This window comes from Triturus cristatus, chromosome 8 (genome assembly GCF_964204655.1).
Source record: "Triturus cristatus chromosome 8, aTriCri1.1, whole genome shotgun sequence".
In the NCBI taxonomy this organism is placed as follows: Eukaryota; Metazoa; Chordata; class Amphibia; order Caudata; family Salamandridae; genus Triturus; species Triturus cristatus.
The window spans coordinates 1,635,151,068-1,635,167,856 of record NC_140591.1 but is presented as its reverse complement, the minus strand read 5'-3'; the positions used below and the strand labels follow the sequence as shown (position 1 = coordinate 1,635,167,856).

The following is a 16,789-nucleotide window of genomic DNA, read 5'->3' as shown; positions in this document are numbered from 1 at the left end:
AAGTTGACTAGTGAAGCATGAAATCGAGCAAGAGCACGCACCTGTGTTGGTAAAAGTAGAAGACAGACTTAGATCACAACCAAAGTTGCATGGTGTCGGACATTTTATAGAATGCAATACGAACTGACTGGTGAAAGATGGACACCATGTTATAAGAGAACAATGAATTTGAAATTAATCTTAATATACATAATTAGCAAAGATATGTCTTTGACATGCAAACTGTCTATTAAACAGGTCACTCACTGGCAGAGTATGCAATAAATGTGTATAATTGGCAAGAAAATGTCTTTGACATGCAAACTGTCTGTAAAACAAAAACAGGTCACTAACAAAATATACAATAAATGACAATTGGTAGGAATGCAAGAAACAAGCAGAGCATAAAAGATTTTGTCAGGTCACTGAATTATAGAAAATAATGAAACTCAGTGTTGTGATTTAGTCCAAACTTGACACTGAAGACGACAAATCCACTTTGCCTCCAGTTGTCTTAAATTTAACTCTCGGTTTCCACCTCTTTCATTCACAGTGAAATGGTCAATAGCATGAAATTGAATACTTTTGTTTTCCGGATGCTTATTGTGGATATGATTCGCATGGGATATTTCAAATTAGCATTTTTTATTGCCCTTACATGTTCTTGAATGCGTATCTTGAGGCTGCGTATGCTGCTGCCTATATAAGTCTTCCCACATGAGCATATAATTGTATACACAGTAAAAGTTGTATTGCACTTTACAAAGTGGTCAATGATATATTCCTTTGAACTATTATAAGATAACTTCAAGATCTTGTTTTTTCCAAGTTTGCATATGCAGCAGCAACCGCAGATATAAAAACCTTTTGGCTTTTCTGGCATCCATGATTTATTGGCTGTATTGCTCTTGACATAACTGGGACAAAGTGTCTCTCAACGTTCTTCCTCTCCTATAGACAACCTTTGGTTTCTTTGCTATTGTGCACTTTGGAATAAAATCCGAATCCAAGAGGTGCCAATTTTTCCTGAGCACATTATAGATGTGACTGCTGTAAGAGTTATAGTCAGTGATGAACGTAACTTCTGTCATTCCCAGTGCACCTGTTCCCTTAGACTTTATGTTGGGTCTCATTGTCTGTTTCCTGTCTAGATTCACTGCTCTTCTCTCAGCACTTCTTTCAAAGTTACTCTTAATCTGATATATATTCTTGAGAAAGTCTACATCTCGACTACAATTTCTCCTGGCTCGCGCCATTTCACCATAGGGGATCGCTTTTATGGTGGAGCCAGGATGTGAACATGTAGCGTGCAAAACGCTGTTGCACGCCGTTATCTTTTTGTATATCGCTATGTATGGTACTATCGTGGACATAAAGTCTTAAGTCCAAAAATTCAATCTCTTTGTCTAAGTATTTGGTCATCTGTTTGACATTAAAAGCGTTGGTGTTCAAATAGGTATGATAGGCAAAAAGGATCTCAATTGAGCCATTCTAAATCATAAAGATGTCATCTATGTATTGGGCGTATAAAATTATATTGTTACTCTAAGTTTATCGCAGGGCCCCAGGCATGCTCCACCTCAAACCCATGAATAGATATGCATAGGATGGAGCAAACCTGGAGCCCATTGCAGTGCCCCGTTTTTGAAGATACCAAACACCATTGTGTAGAAAGGCATTCTGTGTCAATATTAATTTGACATTTCTAAGAGCATCATGGTGTGTTCAAGATTTTGCGCTGGTCGTTTGAACAAAAAATGTTTAAGAGCCTGTATACCATGTTCAGTGCAGGTATATATAGTTTCAACGTCCATGGTCACAAACAGTAACTCCTCATCGTCATTTTTCAAGGTATTTAATAATGTCCAAAGGCTAGAGGACCAACATTGTGCTTCCAGCAAATGTAAGCATCACACTAACATAACTAGTAAAGATTGGACATTATTGAATACCTTGAAAAATGACAATGGTTTAGTGATTAGGCAGGCGGACTAAGGTGGCAATATTGTCATCGTGGATCGCACCGATTATCACAAAGAAATTGACCGACAATTGGCAGACTTCAATTGCTATGAAAAACTAAGTCATAACCCTACTTCCTAAATTGAAATTAATATCAATTCTCAGTTATGGGAATGGCACATATCATGTCTGCTATCTGACCTTGAATATCGCTATCTGCAGGCCCACCACTCCAGATTTCCATGTTTATACATCTTACTGAAGATTCATAAGGGGGGCTCATTCCCCCCCGGGAGACCAATCACCTCTGGTAATGGTGGGCCGACAGAACATATCGCTGAATATGTGGATTCCTATCTTAAACGATTGTGCAAAATCTGCCATTGTATTTGAGAGACAGTGGTGACTTGCTTTGTAAACTAGAGGACTTCACATGGGATCATGAGGAGTTAATGTTTGTGACCATGGACGTTGAAAGTCTATATACCTGCATTATACAAGAACAAGGTATACGGGCTCTTAAACATTTTTTGTTCAAATGATCAGCGCAAAATCTTGAACACTCCATGATGTCCAAATTAATACTGACACAGAATGCCTTTCTACACAATGGCGTTTGGTATCTTGAAAAACAGGGCACTCCAAAGGGCTCCAGGTTTGCTCCATCTTATGCAAATCTATTCATGGGTTTATATGAGGTGGAGCATGCCTGGGGCCCTGTGATGAAAACTTTGTAACAAAATAATTTTTTACGCCCGATACATAGATGACATCTTTATGATTTGGAATAGCTCAATTGAGATCCTTTTTTGCCTATCATACCTATTTGAACACCAACGCTTTTAATGTCAAATTGACGATCAAATACTCAGCCAAAGAGATAGAATTTTTGGACTTAAGACTTTATGCTCACGATAGTAACATACATAGTGATATATACGAAAAGACAATGGCGTGCAACAGCGTTTTGCATACTACAAGTTCACATCCTGACTCCACCTTAAAAGCGATACCCTATGGTGAAATGGTGCAAGCCAGGAGAAATTGTAGTCGAGATGTAGACTTTCTCAAAAACATTATTCGGAGTAAGGGTAACTTTGAAAAAGAGGCTATGACAAAGATGGTCTTAAAAGTGTTGAGAGAAGAGCAGTAAATCTAGACAGGAAACAGATAATGAGACCCAACAAAGCCTAGGGGAATAGGTGCACTCGGAATGACAGAAATTACGTTCATCACTGATTATAACTCTTACAGCAGTCATATCTATAATGTACTCAGGAAGAATAGGCGCCTCTTGGATTCGGGTTTTATTCCAAAGGGCACAATAGCAAAGAAACCAAAGGTTTTCTATAGGAGAAGAAGAACGTTAAGAGACACACTTTGTCCCAGTTATGTCAAGAGCAACACAGCCATTAAATCATGGATGCCAGAAAAACCAAAAGATTTTTATATATGCGGTTCCTTCTGCATATGCAAACTTGGAAAATACAAGATCTTGAAGTCCTCCTATAATAGTTCAAAGGAATATATTATTGACCACTTTGTATATAATTATATGCTCATGTAGGAAGACTTATATAGGCAGCAGCATACGCAGCCTCAAGATCCGCATTCAAGAACATGTAAGGGCAATACAAAATGCTGATTTGAAATATCCCATGCGAATCATATCCATAATGAGCATCCGGAAAGCAAAATTATTCAATTTCATGCTATTGACCATGTCTCTGAATGAAAGAGGTGAAAACTGAGAGTTAAATTTTAGACAACTGGAGGCAAAGTGCATTTGCTGTCTACGCAGTGTCAAGTTTGGACTAAATCACAACACTGAGTTTCATTATTTTCTATAATTCAGTGACCTGAAAAAATCTTTTATGCTCTCCTTGTTTCTTGCATTCCTAACAATTGTCATTAATTGTATATTTTGTTAGTGACCTGTTTTTGTTTTACAGACAGTTTGCATGTCAAAGACATTTTCTTGCTAATTATACACATTTATTGCATACTCTGCCAGTGACCTGTTTTATAGACAGTTTGCATGTCAAAGACATCTCTTTGCTAATTATGTATATTGAGATTAATTTCAAATGTATTGTTCTCTTATAACATGGTGTCCATCTTTCACCAGTCAGTTCGTATTGCATTCTATAAAATGGCCGACACCATGAAACTTTGGTTGTGATCTAAGTCCGCCTTCTACTTTTACCAACACAGGTGCGTGCACTTACTCGATTCCATGCTTCACTAGTCTATTTGTATTGAATTATCCAAAATGGCCGACACCCTTAAATTTTGGGTATGGTGCATGTCAGTCTTATTCAACTTCATCTCGTACTAGTTAATTTGTTTTGAATTATACAAGATGTCTGACACCATGAAACATTGTGTGGTGTAAGTCCGTTCTTTCTTTTTACAAAAACAGATGTGTGCACTGCACTGACTTCAGTTCATGCTTGACATTCTTCACTAGTCAATTCGTATCGAATTACACAAAATGGCCGACAGCATAACATTTTAGGTGGGGTGCAAGTCAGTCTCACTCGTCTTCATCTTTTACTAGTCAATTTGTATTCAATTTTACAAAATGGCCGACACCATGATACTTTGGGTGTGGTGCAAGTACGTTTTCTATTTCTACCAACACAGGTGCGCGCATTTATCGGACTTCATTATATAAACGGCGTTGTTTTACTGCCCAGTTTTATTCATTCTGCGAACATACTGATTCTACTGCTGCTGGCCACCCTGCCAATTATTGGTATATTTTGTTAATTTCTCGATCTTGTCAGATTATTTTAGTATAATATTTTGATCAGCATTTAATATACCATTTTATCGTTTCTTTATTTCAGATGATGCATATTTTACCATCGTCATTTTAAGGTACCGCTTTTCATGCATCTATAGCTTTAATAAGTCTTAATAGCACTTTTTGCTTTACAGTCTATTCTTGTACTGCATAATTTGACATTCAAAGATGGCGCTTGTGAATACTACGAGGTGCCTCGCAAATGTGGCATGCATTTTGTTACTATTTCTGTGTTCATTTAATATTGTTTGGGGTCCATTTAGATTTTTCTTTTCGGTCGGTTTCATATGACATTTACACTATACTAGATGCGTTTCTAGAAGAGTTGCTCTAACAGCGTATTTGGGTGTTTTTACAAAAAGCTGAATAATCCAACAGTCTCTAGTTAGAACTACTCTGCCGGCGATCTTCATTCATTTTTTCAAACACGATACTCGGATATTATCGAGTCAGGACCTAGCATATTACGATAGTCGCTCTAAAAGCGTATTTGGGTGTTTTTACACAAAGCTGAATAATCCAATAATTACTAGTTAGAACTACTCTGCCGGCCTCTCATTCATTTTCTAAAGACGATACTCGGATACTATCGAGTCAGGACCCGGCATGTTGTGTTTGTCGATATTTTCCTTCATCTTTTATGAGCCTATAAATGCCATTGTATTTGTACATACTGTTGCGCTGGATTTGTTAATGGGCGATTTTTCTTAATACGAATCCTTCTAAAAAAATACCCATGGTTTATCTTGCATGCGCCAGATGTAAGGCACATGCTGTGCAACGAGGAAGCATATTGTGCTCGCTAGTGTTTGTTTTTTCTCAACATGACTTTCATCATGTCCATGATTAAATGCGATACTTTACAGCCGATTTCAGATGCTGTCTTTTTCTTGATCATGATATGCTCATAGCTCAGCATTATTTTCTGGTCGATTTTAAAAATTATCTATAATACATGTTATCGGTGGCGCATTTATTTACCCCAGTATTGGAACTTTCATAGATTCTCATGCTTTGTATCATTCCCCGTCGTCGGAATGGGAGCCTCGGTAACAAAAATATATATATATATATATATACATATGTATAACCATAGAAACAAAAGAGAAAAATAGGCCTAGGCTTCATCTCATTTTGTAGTATATCACCCTCTTTGTGTAAAAGAGCCCAAACTTTTGCCAGGGCCAATCAGCACAGCCTCACCCTCTGGAACCTTCCTGAGAGAGCTCAGAGCCTCAGATTTTTCTACCGCACGTTGTGCTAGGGAGTCTCCACTGAGCTCTGCTCAGTTTTTTCACAGAGTTACTTTTGGATATCTTTATTACCATCTTTTGAGACAGAATGTCAGAAAAGGAGAAGAAAGCTTTATTTAGGGCTTGTGCCTCTTGTGGGAAGAAGAGACTGTTTGTGGAAGACAGGCATGAGAACTGCATATACTGCCTGTACCCTGAACACAAGGCCACCGACTGTAAAATCTGTCGGACCTTCTCGACCAAGACCTTGAGAGACAGAGAGGGGCGCTTGCTGACGTGGCTGCAGAAGATAAAGACCAGGGAGGTCATTTCTTCGGATGAGGAAGAATCTATCTCTGGCACCTCCTCCAGGAGATCGAAGAAGAGGGGTAGGTCATCTCCCTCCACTTCTGCGGAACCCCCTCTCAAGGTTCCTCTCAAAGCCCCTCACGGGATCTCTGACAGGTCTGAGGAGGCTGGTCCCAAAAAATCTCCTCACGACAGTGTAAAGGAGAGGCAGGGACGGGCTACTGTGGACATAGCCCCTAAGGACAATAAGGGGATTGCGACATCTACCCCTCCGTCCCAGAAGGAGAAACCTGTAAAGAAACAGGCTGCAGAAACTCCTCAGTCGGTGCCACTGAAGAAACCGCGTCCGTCGACGCAGGCGGCAGCAGGTACGTCGACGACGATCTCCTCAGTTAAGCCTATTTCCATGGGGTCGTCCACGAGACCGTCGACAATATCTACTTCGTCGTCTTCGACGGCGGTGTCGACGACGAAGACCACGTCGACGACGACTTCGTCGATGTTGATGACTACAAGTTCGTCGACGAGACTGTCGACGGGTGCTCCGCCGACGATGAAACATACTCCGTCGACGAAAAAGAAAGCTCCGTCGGCGACTGCTCCGGCGGCGACTGCTCCGGCGGCGGCTGCTCCGGCGGCGACTGCTCCGGCGGCGACTGCTCCGGCGGCGGCTGCTCCGTCGACGGCTGCTCCGTCGACGGCTGCTCCGTCGACGAGGATTACAGGACTGTCGACGGCCTCATCGTCGACGACGATTTCAGCTCCGTCGACGACAGTTGCCTTTCAGTCGTCGTCGAGTGCGTCGACATTGGAAATCCCGTTGCCATCGACTCCGTCGACGAGACCGCCGACGGGACCGTCGACGACGAAAAATTTGGATTTTTCAACCCAAAGATTAGTGATTACACCGGACATGACTTCCCCTAGGCGGGTCACGCCTTTGCCACCATCCATGCTTCTCGAGGACTCGGAGGAGGATGAGGAGGATGGGCAGTTTGGGGACGCATACAGCCCTTCAGACCTGAATGTCAAACAGCAGGACACAGATACGGAGGAGTTTTATGGCCCAGAGGGGCAGGAGGGGCACCAACAGGGATTACGCCCCCGCTCTCTAAGGCAGGACCTAATTGCCTTGCCAGTGGCTTTGGTGTCGGATTTGCAACAGATGCTGCAAGACTATAGATCTCGTTTTCCGACGTTGCCGGATCGCACTCCAGTGCGTCCTTCTCCTTTGGAAGTGCCACGTGACATGCCAATGGACTTGCCACCTCTACCAAGAGAGGTACCTCGGTCCATTTCACCAGTGCTGCCCTTAGTGGTTCCCCAACCTTCAGGTACGGAACCTGCTGATGATGACGCGGACGATGGAGATACGGACGAAGACGACGAGGGACAGGTGATCCCTCTTACAGATCCAGGGGATCCAGATGGGGACCCTGATGATACACAGGATCCTGATGCTGTAGGCCGAGAGACAAATATATCGCCTCCGGCGGACATTGGTGGTTTCCATAATTTGATGGAACGGGCATCCAAGAGATTTGGTTTGCCCTTTACGGTGGAGCAGTCCGACTGCTTCCTATATGACTTTAAAGCCCAATATAAGAAGTCTGTAAGATCAATTCCCATTATAGAACATGTCTGGGATGAGGGACTGAAGACAATGCAGAATCCAGCAACCGTCATTCCGGTTCTTCCCCGGCTGGAGAAGAAATACAAGGCACCAGAGGGCAGTCCTGCGTGTCTTCTAGGACAACCTAAGCCGGATTCTGTTATTTCACCAGCTGCTCAAAGTAAATCTAAGAATCCGTCCACTCCTTTAACCACGCCTCCAGATAAAGAAGGCAGAAGACTGGACAATGTGGGTAAAAGATTCTCCACCATGGCCAGCTTGTTGGTGCGGGCAGCTAATTCTCTGGCTATTCTGGGCAGATACGACCGCCAGATGTGGTGTGATATGGAACCATTCCTGGACCAGCTACCAGAAACTAGTCAAGACGAAGCCAGACAGGTGCTGATGGAGGGAGAACGATGCTCTTCGGAAGTCATCGACTGTGCGATGGACATTGCCTCAACTGCTTTCAGGGCTTTGGCGGGCTCAGCCGTCTTGCGCCGCCAAGGCTGGTTGAAGGCGACTTGGTTTCGCCAGGAGGTCCAGAATAAGATCTTGGACCTCCCCTTTGACGGAGAGATGCTTTTTGGAAAGCATGTGGATGACGCCCTCCAAAGCATTAAAAAGGACACCGATACAGCTAAGTCCTTAGGCTCTTTGACCTACCGCAAAGTGCCATTTAAGGGGGCACGTGGTCGGGGGTTTTCTAACTACAGAGGAAACCAACGACAGTATTCCTCTCAATCTGGACAGTCCTTTAAAGGACAATATTCCAGCCAGCGCCAAGGACAGTCGGCGTCTTTCTCTCGGCAGTCCCAGAGAGGACGTCAGAATCGTCAGGGACGAGACAACGCCAAGAGGCAATAGCAGCCTCCTGGCTCTGGCTACTGTTCCTCCCCTGCCACAAACACCGGTCGGGGGCAGGATATCTTTTTGTCTGGACAGCTGGGTGCGTTTAACATCAGACCGGTGGGTCTTGAACATAGTTCAGAGTGGCCATACGTTGGAGTTCCAAGATCTTCCTCCAACAAGAGCTCCAGACGCCCATGCAGCGAAACATCTCCGACTATTACATCTCGAAGCCCACCAGCTTTTCATCAAGGGGGCGATAGAGCCCGTGCCACTTTCACAAAGGGGCAAGGGGTTTTATTCCAGGTTCTTCCTGGTTCGGAAGACGGAGGAGGCATGGCGTCCTATACTAGACCTCAGGGAGCTCAACACCTATCTCATCAAGCTCTCTTTCAGGATGGTCACACTCCAGGATATTCTAAGGCTGCTCAATCCGGGAGATTTTTTGGCATCCCTGGATTTAGAGGATGCTTACTTTCATGTTCCGATCCACCCAGCTCACAGGCAATATCTACGCTTCACAGTAGGCAAGAGCCATTTCCAGTTCAAGGTGCTCCCGTTTGGCCTTCGGTCGGCACCCCGCATTTTCACGAAGATGCTGGCACCAGTCGCTGCTTTCCTGAGGAAGCAGTCCTTGGAAGTGTTCCCGTACTTGGACGACTGGCTCATCAAGGCTCCGTCGTTCAGGGCAACGTCTCAGGCTGTGTCAACTTGCATAAGATTGTTCGCCCATTTGGGTCTTCAGCTCAATGTGTCCGAGTCGGAACTGATACCCTCCAGGTCACGGAAGTTCCTTGGGGCAATTCTGGACACGAGACGATGCACGGCTCGTCCGTCGGAGGAGCGTCAGGGCAAACTGGCCGCTTCCGCTCGTCTAATACTGCACAAGAGACATGTATCGGTTCGACAGTACAAGTCCTTGCTCGGATCAATCTCATCCTGCATACCTTTGATACCGCATTGCAGGCTACATATGCGTCCTCTACAGGAGGAGCTGGACAAACAGTGGCGTCAGGCAGAAGGATCGTTCAACGACAAAGTATGGATAACACCTGCCATGCGCACGGCTTGCGAATGGTGGCTGGTGAAGGAAAACATCGCAGGAGGATTAACGTTCCGAATCCCTCCTTCTCCTATGGTGGTGACCACGGATGCTTCCCTAGAAGGGTGGGGAGCTGTCCTCCAGGAGCTTCAGGTCAGCGGTCACTGGAGTCCAGCAGACAGACTGCGCCACATCAATCTTTTGGAGCTGAGGGACATTCACTTAGCCTTGCTGGCGTTCCTCCCCAGACTTCAGAACCGTGCAGTGCTGGTCCGGACAGACAACACTACGGCCATGCACTATATAAACAAGCAAGGGGGAACGAGATCACGGACGCTGTCCAAAGAAGCTCAGGTGATCTGGGAATTTGCCATCTCTCACGGGATATCACTGCGAGCCGAGCACCTGGCGGGGTGTCTCAACATCACAGCGGATGCTCTAAGTCGGCAGACGAAGGTAACACACGAGTGGGAGCTGGATCAGGCCACTCTGGAGGCAGTGTTCAAGAAATGGGGTACTCCGACCATAGACCTCTTTGCGACCCCGGAGAACGCCAAGTGCCGGTTTTACGCAAGCAAGGTTCCCCAGCGAGGGTCTCTGGGGAATGCCCTTTCGATTGCTTGGTTCGGCGCATTTTGCTACGCCTTTCCTCCGATTCCCCTCATTCCTCGAGTTCTCAGGAAGGTCAGGGCAGAACCATGCAAAATGATCCTCATTGCTCCAGCATGGGCGCGGCAGTTCTGGTACTCGGAACTCCTACTTCTCTCCCAAGATCGCCAGATTCGCTTGCCACTGATTCCATCTCTGTTATCGAGAAATCAGGGGCAAGTCCTCCATCCGGATCCGGAGTCACTTCACTTGTCAGCGTGGCTCCTGAACACAGAGAATTCCGCCATCTGAATCTGTCTAAGGAATGCAGGGATGTTCTATCTCAGGCACGGGCACCAAGCACTAATAAGACCTACAGGGCAAAGTGGAAGAGATTTTGCCTTTGGTGCCAGAGGAATAAACTCCATCCTTACAAATCCCTGCCACATCAGATTCTGCCCTACATCCTGTCTCTGGCTAAATCAGGTCTGGCGCACTCTTCGATCAAGGTGCATCTGGCTGCCTTATCCCGCTTTCGACGGAAGACATCGGGGCCATCTCTATGGTCTGCAAGAATTGTTAAGCAGTTCCTTAAGGGGTTATTTCGGATGTATCCTCCGGTCCGGCCACCTCCGCCTATCTGGCAGCTTAACCTGGTACTGGCTCAACTGATGAAAGCGCCCTTTGAGCCGATTCACAAAGCGGACTTGAAGTTCCTATCTTGGAAACTGGCCCTTCTCCTAGCATTGACTTCGGCTAGGAGAGTTAGTGAACTCCAGGCTCTCTCTATAGTGGAGCCTTTTCTACAGTTCAAGAGGGATGTCATGATTTTGAGAACCAACCCAAAATTCATCCCGAAGGTGCCTTCGGAGTTTCATTTGAATGAACCCTTAATTTTGAACTCCTTTTTTCCGCGTCCTTCCACTCAAGCGGAACGAACATTGCATTCTTTGGATGTCCAAAGATGCCTGAAATTCTATCTGGAGCGCACACGCTCTTTCAGAAAGTCTACTCAACTATTTATCGCCTACAGTGCACCACGGAAGGGGTTACCGCTCGCCAAGAGTGGCATTTCCCGCTGGATCTCCAGTGCAATTCAGTACTGTCATCAGGCTGCGGGCAAACCTTTGGATAAAAGGGCCCGGGCGCATTCTACGAGAGCGATGGCGTCTTCAGTGGCTCTCTTTGCTGGAGTGGCGATTAAGGACATCTGCAGGGCAGCAACGTGGAGCAGTGTACACACCTTCACGAAGCACTACTGCCTGGAATCGGTGGGACGAGCTGACGCTGCGGTTGGTCAAGCAGTCTTCCGGAATCTTTTTCAATGAGAGGTGAGCTTTCCCTACAATCCCTCCATCCTGGTAAGCACATTTGGTTTCAGTAATGGTTGTTTTATCATGTGCCCTGAGATGATTTTGTAAAGCCATGTAATTACCGAAATGTGCTTGTCGTGATCTACTGCTTGCTATTCTGATACAAAGCATGAGAATCTATGAAAGTTCCAATACTGGGGTAAGAAAACAAGTTACTTACCTGTAACTTTGGTTCCCCAGTATTGGTAACTTTCATAGATTCTCATGCGCCCACCCACCTCCCCTGGGAAAGCTCTGCCGGTTTACTAAGGTAGTGGCTGTTGGCACAACGGCTACGAAAATCTGAGGCTCTGAGCTCTCTCAGGAAGGTTCCAGAGGGTGAGGCTGTGCTGATTGGCCCTGGCAAAAGTTTGGGCTCTTTTACACAAAGAGGGTGATATACTACAAAATGAGATGAAGCCTAGGCCTATTTTTCTCTTTTGTTTCTATGGTTATACATATGTATATATATATATATATTTTTGTTACCGAGAGGCTCCCATTCCGACGACGGGGAATGATACAAAGCATGAGAATCTATGAAAGTTACCAATACTGGGGAACCAAAGTTACAGGTAAGTAACTTGTTTTCTTATCTAATATGTGCCAGTGGAAAGTTGCATGGTTATTTGATTTGTGTTTTGAATTCATCAACCAATATCAATTGAAAATTAAGAATTCTAATTGTTTAAATTACAATAAGATTTAGTTTAAGGGTGAGTTTCTTCTCTCTTCATTACAGATTTATAGTGTGACATTACCACTTTATTTGTTTTTGCATAACTCCTTTTGATTAGTATTGGATTTTGGAAAAAATACAACTTAGAGGTATGTGTCAAATATAATGTTTGTATCGCTTGCCATGTTTGGTGATTTGTCTATTTGACCAAATTTTGAATCTTTATTTATTCTGAGAAATGTTGAAACTTTGAAATTGTATCTACAGAATACTGATGTGCCATGGTATTTTACATATTTAAAACAATACTTTTTTTTAGCGTCAATGCTTAATGCGTCTTGGATTGAATCATTAGTTCTGTTTAATGACAGCCGTTATTAACACCATATGCATTGTTAATATCTGTTTTCCTTCCAAGTTGTCAATCTCATGCAATATAGTGTTAAAAATTAATTGATAAATATTTAATCTATTGGAACGATCACTGGAGTAATGAAACAATGTTATGCTTGTCCAATTCAATAGGAATTTATTTTGATTAGTTGCTGTAAATGTCATTTCTTTATTCATTTATATGTATCCCTCTACTCGTTTTTAAATTGTGTTTATGTATTTTTCCTTTTAGCCCTGAAGAACTCCTATGAGACGAAACGCGTTGGCTAACTGGCTCAATTAAATTTGTTAATATTGGATTTTAATGACCATTGATCAATAAGGAAAATATTTTTGAATACATAGACAAAATTTGGACCTTGCCAATTTCTTCAAATCATGGACACTTGATATCATTTGAACTTTAATCAGTAATCTTAATTGATGTGTGCTGATTCCATTTTTCCTGTTCAAATAGATAATGCATTTGACACCAACATCTCTAGATTCCCCGCTTACACTATCTTAGGACTGCCCAATGCCCTAACCTTCCCATTGCGCTCTATTAAAGGCAGGCAGATTGCCCTAGCGTTTAATGCCGCGCACGGGTTCGAGGACGGACAGGATCCCGAATCACACGTAATGGCTGCACCAATTGGGGTTCCTATTGGGCATGGAGAGGCTGTCTGGCCACCTTAGGGGACAAATCTGAATACTACAAGATCTGGGCCCCCTTTATCTCAATCCTATCCACAGAGGTTTGAAAACTATCTTGTCCCGCCTATCTATGGCTTTTGAAATCGATCCCTGAGAGTCAAGACAGTCTAGCATATGCCGTCCCGGGCGGGTTCAATTGGTCCCCAAGATATCAGCAACCATTATAACGGACCATACCTGTATGTAATAATGTACCTGGGGCTCATCTGGAGAGAGGAGGGGCGGGAATGGTGGGGGTAACGGACTATTTTAGTTTTGATCTTGTTATTGTTTTGTTTGCGGTTCCCTTTTTCTTAAAAGGCAGACTTTATCGCCTTAAGTTGGCCATACCGAATTCCTGGTTCACTGCTGTTCATAAATTCATAGTGCTCTAGATCCTCTTCTTGTTCACACTTCATAGCACCAGGACGTTTTCATGTTTCCTTTTCTCAAACACGGCCGGCCCAGGAAGGGTTGTAGGCGGCATGCTGTGTCAACTAACAAAACGAATGTCCTCTGAACCACTGGCCCCACCTTTTCCTTCTGTTTTATATAGCCAGCCCGTTGGGTTGTAGGCAATGATGCACTGTATGTTCATGCTACGTGTTCTGCCAATAAAAATGGATTTAATTCTATAAAGAAAAGGTGGGGACTACCCGAAAGCAACAGGTTAAAGCTTCACATCCATCATCTTCAGCAGGAAGAACCCAGATCACCACCTTCAGATGGACTTTAAAGCATTTGTCCAGGTGTATTGTGGGAGCTCTAGTCCCAACGTCTGAGGAACAACTCAGAAAATCTGGAGCCTTGGATTTAGTTTGTGAACTCTTTGAACCCTCAGCAGCAACTTCAGGAAGAAGCTCCAGATGTTTGGAGAAATTGAGCAACTTTGGGGAAAGGTCTATAAGGTGACCGAGGACGTCCATAGTCAAGCAGACTACGTCGAACCGCAACCTGGCCTAGATTTCAGGTTCATCCCGCTGAAATCTCCGGAGCTTCAGACTTCCAGGATTTAACCGGGTGCTCCCACTAAACCAAGCTGGTGAACCCGCTGCATATTCAGCTTGACGAACTGCCTTGCTCAACCTCGTGAGAAAAAGCGACAGAAAAGTTTCAACGTGTGAAGGTAAGATTTTGACTGAGGGCTTCATCGGGGTCGGTGATAAATGTTGACTTTGTCATCAGCGTATGAGATAATGTTGAGTCTGTGCAATCTGACTGTGTTGGCCATGGGGGTCATGTACACGTTGAAGTGAGTGGGGCTGAAGGACGATCCTTAGAGGACGCAGCAGATGATGTTCATGGGTTTTGAGGTGACGGTGGAAGATACATTCTCTGGGTTCTTCCAGGTAGGTATGAGGCAATACCTTTAACCCCTTCAGTGCCCATGACGAGCTGGACTCGTCATGGGCTGCGGTGGCGCTGTGCCCATGACGAGTCCAGCTCGTCATGAACTCCGCCCGCTAATGCAAAGCGCGGCACTGGGCGGGGAAAGGGGCGGGCATGCAAGGGGTTAAGGACGTTTCCCTAGATTCCAATGTGGTGGAGTCTGTTGATCAGGATGTGGTGGGAGACCGTGTCGGATGTGGCTGACAGGTCCAGGACGATGAGAACTGCCATTTATCTGCAGTCCAGGACGGCCCGGATGTCATCAGTGGCTGCGATCAGGGCTGTTTTGGTGCTTTGGTTGGCACAAAATCTGGATTAAAAGGGGTCCAGGATGTTGATGTGCTCCAGGTGTGTGGTTAGTTGCTGTTTAATGGCCTTCTCAAAAACCTTCACTATGAAGGGAAGCAGAGAGATGGGCCTATAATTCTTTAGTTCGCTGGATCAGCGGAAGGTTTCTGCAAGAGGGGCCTCACTTCCGTGTGTTTTCAGTCCATAGTGAAGGAGGCTTGAGCGATGGAAGTATTCAGAACTTTGAGTTTGTCGCTGATCGTCTTGCTTCCAAGGTTAAAGATGTGGCAGGGTCATGGGTCAGTGGGTGTTCCTGTGTGCACAGGTTTCATGATTGAGACTGTGGCCTGAGTTGTAATAGGATCCCAGGGGGTGAGCAGGTGTTTGTGTTTGGTGTTCAAGGGTGTGAGCAGGTTGATGCTGTCAGCCGCGGGAGACAGGGTTTGAAGTTTTCGTACATGACTAAAATATTATTGTAGACAAAGTCTGCTAAAGTGTCACATAGTTCTTAGGAGGGGTGATGTTGATCTTGATAGCTGCAGGGTTGGAGAATCCTTCATGATGGTGAAGAGCTCCTTGCTGTGGTTTGTGCTCGCTTCTCTGTGGTCTGCTACGGCATTCTTCCGTGCTTCTTTCAGGAGATGGTGGTAGTGGCTGAGTGCCGTCTTGAAGGTGGTGTAGTCCCCTGTTTTTTTGCTGGTGCGCCATTTCCTCTTCAGTTGCTGGCACTTGCATTAGGTGGCTTTCAGCTCTGCAGTGAACCAGCTGGTCTTTTGTTGGGTCCTTTAGCTATGGCTGGCTTGGAGGGGGCAATAGAGTTGGAGCAGTCTGTGATCCATTGGGAGAGGTACTTTGTGGCTTGTTTTGGATTAGATGTGGTATGGGGAGGTGGGCGTTAAGAGATTTGTTTCACTGGATATCGGATATCTTTTTCCAGTTTCTGCACGTGGAGCTGTGTGGCAGGGTTCCTGAACTTGTGGGTTCTGAGATGGTAAAGTGGACACTGTAGTAGATGGTCCAGGTGAGATATGGGATGTGGTTGTACTTTACTTTCTCGCTGGATGTAAAGATGAGGTGGATTGTGTGTCCTGTGATGTGTATAGGGTCGTTAACAAGTTGCTTGGGGTCAATGTTGCTCATGCTTTCCAGGAGGTTTGTTGTGTTTGTCAGTCGGGTCTTCGAGGTGAAAGTTAAGGTCTCCTATGAAGAGGTAGTGCTCGGAGTCGATAGAGAGTTGAGCGCTGAGGTTTGGGATGACGTTGCAGAATCTGGGGCGTGGTCCTGGTGATCTGTAGGCGAGGGTACCTCTGATGGTGTTTTTTCCGTCTTTGCCAAGTTGAGAATTTAAGTGTTCCATTATTGGGGTCAAGTCGTTCGAGGAGTTCATGCATTGGACGGTGTCATTGTAGATGATGGCAATTCCACCTTTGTATTTGTTGGTTCGGTCCTGGTGCATTATTTTATAGCCTTAGGGGGTGGCGGTGGTGGTGGCAATGTCTGGCGTGAAGGCGGGGTACAACCAGGCCTCTGTGAGGAAGATAATGTCCAGGCAAGGGATGATATAGTGTCCTCTGTGGTGCGTTTGCCAAGAGACTATGCGTTGCATAGGATGCAATGAAGTAGCGCCTTGG

At 44.9% G+C, this 16,789-nt stretch overlaps 1 protein-coding gene and 1 long non-coding RNA gene across 4 annotated transcripts in view; one reads left to right on the top strand and one right to left on the bottom strand.

Moving 5' to 3' along the window:
- The window catches only part of LOC146808465 (uncharacterized), an 82,170-nt gene extending 68,138 nt beyond the window's left edge, over window positions 1-14,032 (top strand). The window contains exon 3 of the long non-coding RNA XR_014967992.1: window positions 13,039-14,032. This is a non-coding gene — a long non-coding RNA (uncharacterized LOC146808465). The remainder of the gene's footprint in view (window positions 1-13,038) is intronic.
- Window positions 1-16,789, bottom strand: part of LOC146808464 (transient receptor potential cation channel subfamily M member 2-like) — a 1,747,278-nt gene that overhangs the window by 1,264,278 nt on the left and 466,211 nt on the right. The gene's annotated exons all lie outside the window — the stretch shown is intronic.